Source organism: Microtus oregoni, unplaced genomic scaffold, assembly GCF_018167655.1.
Source record: "Microtus oregoni isolate MIOR12 unplaced genomic scaffold, Mior012 000116F_ref0000321, whole genome shotgun sequence".
NCBI classification, from domain to species: Eukaryota; Metazoa; Chordata; class Mammalia; order Rodentia; family Cricetidae; genus Microtus; species Microtus oregoni.
In genome coordinates this window covers 1,266,832-1,278,128 of record NW_024544745.1, presented here as the reverse complement: position 1 = coordinate 1,278,128, position 11,297 = coordinate 1,266,832, and the positions used below count along the sequence as shown (strand labels likewise).

Here is an 11,297-nt window from a genome sequence, read left to right as displayed (position 1 = left end):
AAAACCAAATATTACTGGTCTAAAAAAATTAACAATAAAATTGCTCTTAATGATAGTCTGCTATATTCACAGATCAGTATCTTGCTCAGCCATCATAAAGAGAAGCTTCCAGTTGTAGCAGATGGGAAAAAATACAGAGACCCACAGGCAGACACTGGGCAGATAGAGAGAGACCTTGGAACACATAGCTCTAAATGGGATGTCGCCATCAAATCCCTCTCCTCAAAGCTCAGGGAACCCCGTGGAGGAGGTAGTGAAAAGAATATAAGAGCCAAAGGTGATGGAGGACACCAGGGGAACAAGACCCTCTAAATAAACCGAGTAAAGCTCATATGAACTCATATACACTGAAGCCACAAGCACACATGGGTCTGCATGACTGCAACAGGTCCTCTGCCTATATACTATAGCTTTCAGTTTAGTGCTTTTCTGAGATTCCTGAGTGTGTGAATCAGTGGGTCTCTGTTCCTTGAGCTTTCTTTTGAGCTTTTTTTTCCTTCTTTTGGGTTTGTTTTGTCCAACTTTGATGTGATGGTTTTTGCTTTATTTTATTATATTTTATTTTGTTATGTTTTATCATTATCTCTCAGAAGCCTGTTTTTTCTTTTTTGGTTTTTGGTTTGTTTGTTTGTTTGTTTTCAAGACAGGGTTTCTCTGTAGCTTTGGAGCCTGTCCTGGAACTAGCTCTTGTAGAAACAGAAACAGAGTGTATCTGGATGGAAGGGGAGGTGGGGAGGAACTGGAATTAATAGAGAGGGGAAAACTGTAGTCGGAATATATTTTATGAGAAAAGAATCTATTATTCAGAGCTCAGAGTGAGAATAGAGTGGACTGTCTGGTTCCCACACACATCTCCTCCCTCTTTGCCTCGCTCTCGTGGCCTGAACACCCCATCCATCATCCTGCCAGACACCACTCGGAAAGCCTTCCACCATGGCCACCTCAACAAGTTCCCACCTGAACAAAGGCATCAAGTAAATGTATATGTCCCTTCCCCAGGGTGAGAAAATCCAGTCCATGTATTGTAGGGATAAGTCCCGCCCTTAAGGGGCGTGTTCGCCTCGGGCTAATGTCTGCCTATAAATTTGGCCAGTAAGCTCCGAGTCTCTCGCTTCTGCTTCCCTGGTCTCCGCGGGAACGGTGGTTCTGTAAGTCTATTTCTACATTAAAGCTATATATATATTTTTACACTCTGTCTGCATTCATTTACGCCGTTACATTTTGGCGTCCAACGTCGGGCTATTTTGCCCCTGACTCAAGCGGGTAGCCCGCTAGCTAACACAGCACCCTCCCTGGTGCTGTTTTTCAGTTCGTGACTCCGGCCCCAGTGCCGAGTCCGAGACACACTCGGCGACACAGGCCCATTCTGCCTGCCGTGGCTAAGTTTTGCAGCGGAACCCCACTGCCTGAATTAGCAGAAGCTCAAGTAATTGCGGTTTTGCAACAAAAGCTGCCACAGCGTCAGATTTGGTCTGTTACAAAGTGACTTGGCCGGTTGTGGTGGCCCACACCGGTAGGATTTGCTGAAGGAGGCAAAGGCAGGAGGATCACAAGTTTGAGGCCAGCCAGGCAGTGGTAGAGCACGCCTTTAATCCCAGCACTTGGGAAGCAGAGGCAGGCAGATCTCTGTGAGTTTGAGGCCTGCCAGGCCTTGGTAGTGCACGCCTTCAATCCCAGCACTTGGGAGGCAGAGACAGGCGGATCTCTGTGAGTTCAAGGCCAGCCTGGTCTACAAGAGCTAGTTCTAGGACAGGCTCCAAAAACACAGAGACCACCACTGGCAGGAACCGATCATTGCAGGTAAAAAAAAATTTTCTTTTATAAATAAAATGTCTGAACACATTACTGTTCAAGAATTTAATGATTTTTTTAATTGTACCATGTGGGAGATTTTACAAGAGGTGTCTATCACCCCACATATATGGATCCTTCTGGGATTCGTAGTTTTCATTGGCACCAAATGGTTTGATAATAGAAATATGATAAAGTCTTTACGAGACGAATCCAGGATTCTTAAGGTAGAGATTGAACGCTTAAAAACAATTGAGAATGACAACAATCTTCTCAAGAATCAGTTTGAAGTTCTCCAGGCTGATAACAATCTTCTCAAGAATCAGGTTGAAGTTCTCCAGACTGATAACAATCTTTTCGAGAATCAGTTTGAAGTTCTCCAGGCTGATAACAATCTTCTCAAGAATCAGGTTGAAGTTCTTCAGGCTGATGTTAAGGAGAAATTCATTACTATGGAAGAGGGAACAGCTGATCTGGACCATAAGATTCAGTCCCTTTCTGTAGGAAATGAAACATTAACTGAGAGAATCAAAACTGCTGAATGTGACAATCGGATTTTGTCTAAAGCTTATGACAGATTGACGGAAAGATTGTCAATACAAGAAGGCACGGTTTATGCCATAAAAATTATGTCCAAAGATGAGATGTTATCTCTAACGGACAAACTTCATACATTAGAATCCTCAATGAAGGCTTTGGAACATAATTCTGGACAGGAGATTCAGACATTGCAGAAGGCAATGGTGAATAGAATTGAAAAGATTGAGGAATTTCTAAATTCTGATGAAGAAGAGCAAAGGGTAGAAAGGAAAATTTTAACTACATCTGTGGGTAAGTCTCTCCGGGACAATTTCCACAAAGCTCTACCTACAGCTCTACCTGCCTTTCCCGTAATAACAACAGAGAAGGTGATTGGTTCCAAAAACCCTAGGGTCATCAAGGAGGATACATGGGAGCCTGTGCGTATGAATGATCTCAAGGAAATAAAACAGGCTGTCATGACTTTTGGGATGCAAGCCTCTTTTGTTAAAGAGATGCTAAGATCTTGGGCCACGACAAGCAGAGCAACCCCCTCAGACTGGCTCCAGCTGAGCTCTGCAGTACTCGAGAGTGGACCGCAATTGAAATGGAAATGCTTATTCAGGCAAGAGGCTAGACTCTTAGAACAGCAGGAAAAAGCGAAGGGAATTGACATTTCCCTAGATCAAATTCTAGGTGAAGGGCTCTTTTCCGATCCTCAGGAACAAGCTAATTTGGATGAAAACACACTCTCCATGTGTACTACAGCAGCCTTAAGGGCTTGGGACAGGGTACAAGACCCAGGACAGAGAATGGAATCATTTGTCAGAGTTAAACAGGGTCAGAGAGAACCCTTTAGTGACTTTTTACAAAGATTAACTAAGGCTGTACAAATAGGAATATCTGACCCAGAAGCAAGACGTATAATGATTGAGTCTTTGGCTTATGAAAATGCAAATGTGGAATGCAAAAGGATTTTGGGTCCTTTAAAGCTCAGATCAGCGCCGTTGGAAGAATGGGTCTTGCATACACTCAATGTTGATACATTTGATTATGGCACTGAAGCATGGGTAGAAGAAGCAATTTCCAATGGTAAAAGGAGACACCAGAATACCAAATGTTTTAATTGTGGCAAAATGGGTCATATGAAAAGGAATTGTAGACAACGGATTTACAGAAATAATAATAATAATAATAACAATAATGCATCTTTCAGAAATAATAATAATAATGCAACTTCTAGAAATAACAGAAATAGGAGGACTCAGCCTTCAGGTTTATGTAGAAGATGTGGAAAGGGCAGACATTGGACGAATGAATGCAGGTCTACAAGAGATAGACAAGGCAACCTGATACAGTCGGGAAACATGAGAGGGGGGGCCTCACAGGCCCCCATGGCAAACATGGTTCAGTCATATCCAGTTTCTGCAGAGAACGTGCCTCATCAGGACAATTAGGAAGCCCCATGCCTACTGTTACAAGCAATAATGATCAGAAAGATAAGTTACGTGTGTTTTGGCAAACTTCTATAAATGATCAAAGACCTAAACTGAGAGTGTGTGTAAATGGCATTTTTATTACTGGCCTGCTGGACACAGGTGCTGATGTAAGTATCATTACCCCAGAATCTTGGCATCCGTATTGGCCTCTTCAGAATGTAAATGTTCGGCTCCTGGGAATTGGAACCCTATCTCGAGTAAGGCAGAGCACGAGATGGGTTGAATGTATAGGGCCAGAGGGACAAATAGGAAAATTAAAGCCATATGTAGCCAATATCGCAATGAATTTATGGGGTCGTGACCTATTACAACAATGGAATACCGAAATTAACATTCCTGCTAAATCTAGAGCCTATATTTCTGAGAATAATATTAAAAGATATTACAAACGGAGAAAACCGGCCATTCAGGCTGTACAAGAACAAGCAATTGATGTCCCTTCAGAGATACCAACAGCCTTGCCTCTAAAATGGTTGACTGAGAAACCAATATGGACAAAGCAATGGCCTTTAGCTGAGGAAAAGTTACAGGCTTTAGAACAGCTGGTACAAGAACAATTAGATGCTGGACATATAGAAGAATCTACCAGCCCTTGGAATTCTCCTGTATTTGTGGTTAAGAAAAAAACAGGTAAATGGAGAATGGTGACAGATCTCAGGGCCATCAACAAGGTTATTCAACCTATGGGCCCTCTGCAATCTGGAATTCCTTTGCCCTCTTTATTACCAAAAGGATGGCCTCTCATAGTTATTGATTTAAAGGATTGTTTTTTCACTATACCTTTGCAAAAAGAAGATAGAGAAAAATTTGCCTTCACAGTGCCTACTTATAACAATTCTCAACCTTCGAGGAGGTACCACTGGACCGTCCTCCCCGAGGGTATGTTAAATAGCCCCTCCCTGTGCCAATATTTTGTGAACCAACCATTGCAAATAATACGCAAGAAATTTCCCAAATCTATAGTATACCATTACATGGACGACATCTTGTTATCCGATTCAAACATGGATACCTTGAACAGACTGTTTGAAGAAATAAAGATACTTTTACCTAAATGGGGATTGCAAATCGCTCCTGAAAAGATTCAGAAGGGAGATTCTGTTAATTATTTAGGTTATAAAATAGGTTTGCAAAAAATTAAGACACAAAAAGCACAAATTAGGAGAGATCGCCTACGGACTCTTAATGACTTTCAAAGACTGTTAGGAGATATTTCCAGTCTACGACCAGCTATTGGAATAACACCTGATCTAATAATTCATTTGAACAAAACCTTGGATGGTGATAAAGATTTAAACAGTCCCAGAGAATTAACAGCTGAAGCAGAAAAGGAACTGACAATGATTGAGGAAAAATTACAACAGGCACATGTGGACAGGGTGAATCCAGAGCTCGATTGTATTCTCGTCATACTACCATCAAAAATTTCTCCTACAGGAATTTTAATGCAGAGAGATGATATTATTTTGGAATGGATCTTTTTACCACATAAACCAAGTAAGAAACTGAAAACTTATGTGGAAAAAGTCTCTGAGTTAATTATAAAAGGCAAGCTGAGACTTCGTCAACTAGCAGGCATAGACCCAGCAGAAATTATAGTGCCTTTCACTGCTGATGAACTAAAGAAATTATGGGAAGATAATGAACCATGGCAAAGAGCTTGTGCTAATTTTTTGGGAGACATTAATAACAACTATCCAAAAAGCAAGCGGCTTAACTTCATAAAGAGAACTTCTTGGATTCTTCCTCGAATCGTCCGTGATGCTCCAATAACTGGAGCCCGTACATTCTATACTGATGCCAATAAATCAGGGAAGGCAGGTTACAAATCAGAAGACTTGGATAAGGTGGAACAAAGTCCGTATACTTCTGTCCAGAAGGCGGAATTATATGCCATTCTTATGGTGCTAAGGGATTTTAAAGAACCTATTAATATAGTTACAGATTCACAATACGCAGAAAGAGTTATTTTACATATTGAAACTGCTGAATTTATACCTGATGATACTGAACTAACCTCATTGTTCCTCCAGGTTCAAGATTTGATCAGGAACAGGCTTTGCCCTATGTACATAACACACATCCGATCCCATACGGGTCTGCCAGGTCCTCTAGCACAAGGTAATGCAGAAATTGATCAATTATTGATTGGTAGTGTGCTACAAGCCTCTGAATTTCATAAAAAACATCATGTTAATAGCAAAGGTTTGAAGAAAGAGTTTTCAATTACATGGCAACAAGCTAAGGAGATTGTAAAGAAATGCCCTACTTGCTCTTTCTATAACCAAACGCCACTGCCTGCAGGGGCTAATCCAAAGGGCACCCAAAGGAATGAAATCTGGCAGATGGATGTGTTCCACTTTGCAGAATTTGGCAAATTAAAATATGTACACCACACCATAGACACATATTCAGGTTTTCAATGGGCTACTGCCCTGAGCTCAGAAAAGGCTGATTCAGTAATCACACATTTATTGGAAGTTATGGCCATCATGGGTATACCTGCGCAAATAAAGACAGATAATGGTCCAGCATATGTATCTAAGAAAATGAAACGCTTTTTTGATTATTATAATATAAAACACATTACAGGTATACCAAATAATCCTACAGGTCAGGCAGTTATAGAAAGATCAAATCGTACTATAAAGGATATGCTGAACAAACAGAAAGGGACTGAAAATACCCCCAGAAATAGATTACATAATGCTTTATTAACCTTGAATTTTCTTAACGCTAATGAGAAAGGAACGACAGCAGCAGAAAGACATTGGATAATGGAAAAGTCTGCTGAACTAAATCAACCGATTTATTTCAAAGATGTGCTGACCTCTCAGTGGAAGCCAGGAGATGTGCTACGTTGGGGAAGGGGTTTTGCTCTTGTTTTCACAGGAGAAGAAAAATTGTGGATACCATCAAAATTAATAAAGTTTCGATTTGAAGAGGAGAAACCTCTTGGAAAGGAGAAATGACAACTCATCCACAACGATGATATTCATACAGGTGGTAAGAAAAACATATAGAATGGGGGCAGGGTTCTGTTCTTATCTCCACAGGAAAACACTCATCTTTGAGAAATTCAAGGGACCCTGGATGTTTGGATACTGACAGATGGAAAAATACCTGCCCAATAGGAAATATCAAGACAACTGAATGGGTTGTGTAAGTAATATTAAACCATATTTCTAAATTTATAAAGCTGGTTTTGAGGTTGGACTCTGGCTCAGTCCCTCTCCAATTCCAAGCCTGTTAGTAAGAGAAAAACCCAGAGTTTCTGGAGTTTCTGTCTCATGTCAAGAGCCATGATATGGGACAGAAAGAAATATGAGTTTAGAAAACATCTTTGCTTTTCTTCATATCTATCATACTTTTCATTGAATATATCTATCATGTCTTTCATTGAATATATATGTCTATATATGTCTATATGATTAATGTTTAAGTTTTTCATAATGAACAATGAGTTTTTCCTGAAGTGACATTTGAAGTTTCCAGGAAGAAGATGGGGCCCCATAACAACAACTCCACCTGGTTGATATGACGTCATGATACTGATAGCGCTACTACAAGACCTGCTTTGGGTACCAGCTGCACAAGAAAGTTCCAACTTGGTTAGCTGAAATGGTGCACATCTTATACATTTTGGCCAGATCTGCACGAAAATACTCAGAGACTATTTGCAATTTTAAAAGACATTATCTTGAAATTTAACCATCATTTTACTTTCACAGGATCCCCCAGAAAGAACGTCGCCCCTATGACAGCTGGAAGTAATTCTAGAGAACGACGTCCCCTCTCCCAGTAAAGTTTGCCCTTGGGTTTAGGGACATCATTTAGGGGTTGATTATAATTAGTATATGATTGAGGGTTGGGGGAGGAATTTTTAAGCTCAGGGATCATTTTGAAAAAAAAAAAAGAGGGATGATGGGATAATAGACAAATATATTGGTATAGATTCTTGTATATTGATACAAAGTTAAATTATATTGACTATTGTATGCATGCATGTTTCTACCTCTGTTTAAAACATTTTTATGTATTGACATATATTGTATTGATATATATATATATAAATTGTATATATTTACCATATTGCAGTGTACATTTCTACCTCTGATTAAGATACTTATATAATATTTGTGTATTGATATATATTTACCTACTGCAATGTATATTTGTACATTGTTTATATTTGGAGGTCATTGTCCTCATTTGTTTCACAGTCGTTTATTGTCTTAGTCTTTAAGTTAGATAGATATTGAGAATTATATAGACTAATTGTCATCTAAGTTTGTCATTTATAATTAGACTAATCAGGTTCTTTAGATATATAGAGATTATACTCAGTATAGATAGATAATCTTCAACCTCTTCAAAGAGCTGTAGAAAATGGCCTTTAATCTAACTCAGAGTTTCGTGATAGTGAGACACAATTGCTCCTGGCAACACCGCTCTATTCCCGAGAGAATGTTGAGCACCAAAAACACTCCATCTGGAGCCTTTCTATTTGGCAGAACTGGCCTTGGGGCAAAGAAATGCCCATACCTCAACCACTGACACAGATACAGAGCGTGCATCAATGGATAAAACAGGACTGTCATATCCTGCCAAGACAGGGTAAGATAGTTTTGAAAAGTTCCTTGCCTTTAATAATGGTATGTCAGTTATGTTAGACCTTAGCCAAAATTGGTTGACTCAACGTTGCAAACGAGACTTTGGGTGATTGCCCAGGTAGTCAGTTGTCTCTGTCAATTGTTGCCCATTTTGGATATATCTCATTTGTTGAGTAGTGTTTATTCCCTTCTCAGATCTTTGACTGAGTTGAAGATTATATAATTGTAGTTACTCTTTACATTATTTGGACTTCTTGAGATAGAATGTTTAGCAAAGCTTTTGTTCTCAATATTGTTTGTTGTATTTATTATTTGTTGTTATTGTATGTAGTTGTATTTGGTTTAGTTCTGTCTTATTTAGACAAAAAGGGGAGATGTAGGGATAAGTCCCGCCCCTTAAGGGGCGTGTTCGCCTCGGGCTAATGTCTGCCTATAAATTTGGCGAGTAAGCTCCGAGTCTCTTGCTTCTGCTTTCCTGGTCTCCGCGGGAACGGTGGTTCTGTAAGTCTATTTCTACATTAAAGCTATATATATATTTTTACACTCTGTCTGCATTCATTTACGCCGTTACAATGTATATCTGGGTTGATGTACCGGAGAAGGACTGCGCCGCGAGATCTGCACCCTGGACTGTGAGCCCAAGTGTGTAAGAGTTACCTGAGTGGAATTTTGATGGATCTAGTACCTTTCAGTCTGAGGGCTCCAGCAGTGACATGTATCTTAGTCTCGTCTCCAAGTTTAGGGAGCACTTCCTCAAAGAGCCCAAGTTGGTGTTTGGTGAAGTTTTCAAGTATAACTGGAAGCCTGTAGAGACCAATTTAAGGCATACTTGTGAACGGGTAATGGACATGGTAAACCACCAGCACCCATGATTTGAAGTGGAACAGTAATATACTCTCATGGGAACAGATGGACACCTTTTCGGTTGGCTTTCCAATGGCTTTCCTGGGCCCCCAGGTTCATATTACTGTGGTGTGGAAGCAGACAAAGCTAATGGCAGGGATATTGTGAAGGTTCACTACCGGGTTTGTTTGTATGCTGGAGTCAAGTTTACAGAAACAAATGCTGAGGTCTTGTCAGCCCAGTGGGAATTCCAAACAGGAATCTGTGAAAGAATCAACGTGGGAGATCATCTCTAAGTGGCCTGTATCATTTCGCACGGTGTATGTGAAGACTCTGGGGTAATAGCAACCTTTGATCCCAACTCATTCCTGGGAACCAGAATGGTGCAAGGTGCCATACCAACTTCTGCACCAAGGCCATTCGGGAGGAGAATGGTCTGAAGTACATTGAAGAGGCCATTGTAAAACTAAGCAAGTGTAACTAGTACCATATTCAGGCCTATGATCCCAAGAGGAGGCCTGGACCATGCCTAGCATCTGACTGGAATCCTTGAAATCTTCAACCTCAATGACTTTTCTGCTGGTGTTGCCAACAGCCGTGCCAGCATCTGCATTCCCCAGACTGTCGCCAGGAGAAGAAGGGTTACTTTGAAGACCATTGTCCTTTTGCCAATTGTGACCCCCCTTTGCAGTGACAGAAGCCATTGTCCACACTTGCCTTCTCAATGAGACTGGCAAGGAGCCCTTCCAATACACACACACAAAAAAAAAAAACTAAGTAGACTAGAGGTCCTTCTGTCTATGTATTGGTTAATAAATAAAAAACTGCTTGGCCTATAGCATGGGAAGGGGAAGGCAGGGTTAGAGAGAAGCCATGGAGCCGCCAGAGACAGCCTCTGGGAACTTTGCCAGTAAGCCATTGCCATGTGGCGATACACAGCTTAATAGAAATGGGTTAAATTAATATTTAGAGTTAGCCAATAAGAAGCTAGAGCTAATGGGCCAAGCAGTGATTTAATTAATACAGTTTCTGTGTGATTATTTTGGGACTAAGTAAGCTAGCTGGGTGGCCAGGAACTCACAAGCAGTGGCTTACTCCCTTCAACAGACTAGAATTTTAGTGATCTTGAGCCCTTCCTAATCATCCCGTTCCAACTCATTCCTGTCCCAGTTGTCCCCATTGTAACTTAAAGGATGGAATGTCGAGGCCTTTTTTTGCTCAAAAAAAATCTATTCTTAATAAAAGAAACAATAAAATAAATAAATCAAAATGAAATAAATAATTAGTATTTAAAATAGAAACAATATAAAATGGTATATGTATTCATATCATACCTTCTGTGTTCAATAAGTATTATCTTAGCATCCAATATGAACCAGGCACTGTTCTAGGACTAAGTGTCATTGGCAGGCAAAAGTGGTCATAATAAATGAAAAATAGAATAAAATTGCTATGAAATCCTACAACAATATGCCTTTTGATGGTTTCCAAATTTTCTTTTTCCACTTTTATGTGTGTGGTGTGTATTTGTGTTTATGCATATTTTAGCATGTATGTAGGCACATGTGTGGGCATACATGTGCATAAATATTCTTGTGCATGTGGATGTCAGTGGCTCTTTCACCTTATGTATTGAAGAAGGGACTCTAATCGGCAGTTTCTCTCCCAGCTGCCAATTCCCAAATAACCACTCAGAGACTTATTATTACTTATAAATGCTTGGCTGGTTGCTCAGGGTTATTATTATTTAGCTCTTACATTTAATCTATTTTTAATCTATGTTTTGCCACATGGTTCACAGCTTGTTACCTCATTTTTTTTTTACATGTCTTGCTTCCTTGGTGGCTAGTTGACTTCTCCCATACTCCACCCTTCTTTACTTGTATCTCTGGTTGGATTTCCCACCTGGATCTATCCCACCTTGCCATAGGCCAAAGAAGTTTTATTTATCAACCAATGAGAGAAACAGATACTCACAGTGTACTGAAAGACCATCCCACAGAATTTCACCCTTTCTGTCTAATGAAAAAGA

General features: G+C 40.1%; 1 pseudogene; it reads left to right on the top strand.

Moving 5' to 3' along the window:
- The first annotated feature begins 933 nt into the window (after nucleotides 1–933).
- Nucleotides 934–10,018, top strand: LOC121444035 (annotated as a pseudogene).
- Nucleotides 10,019–11,297: the final 1,279 nt, after the last annotated feature.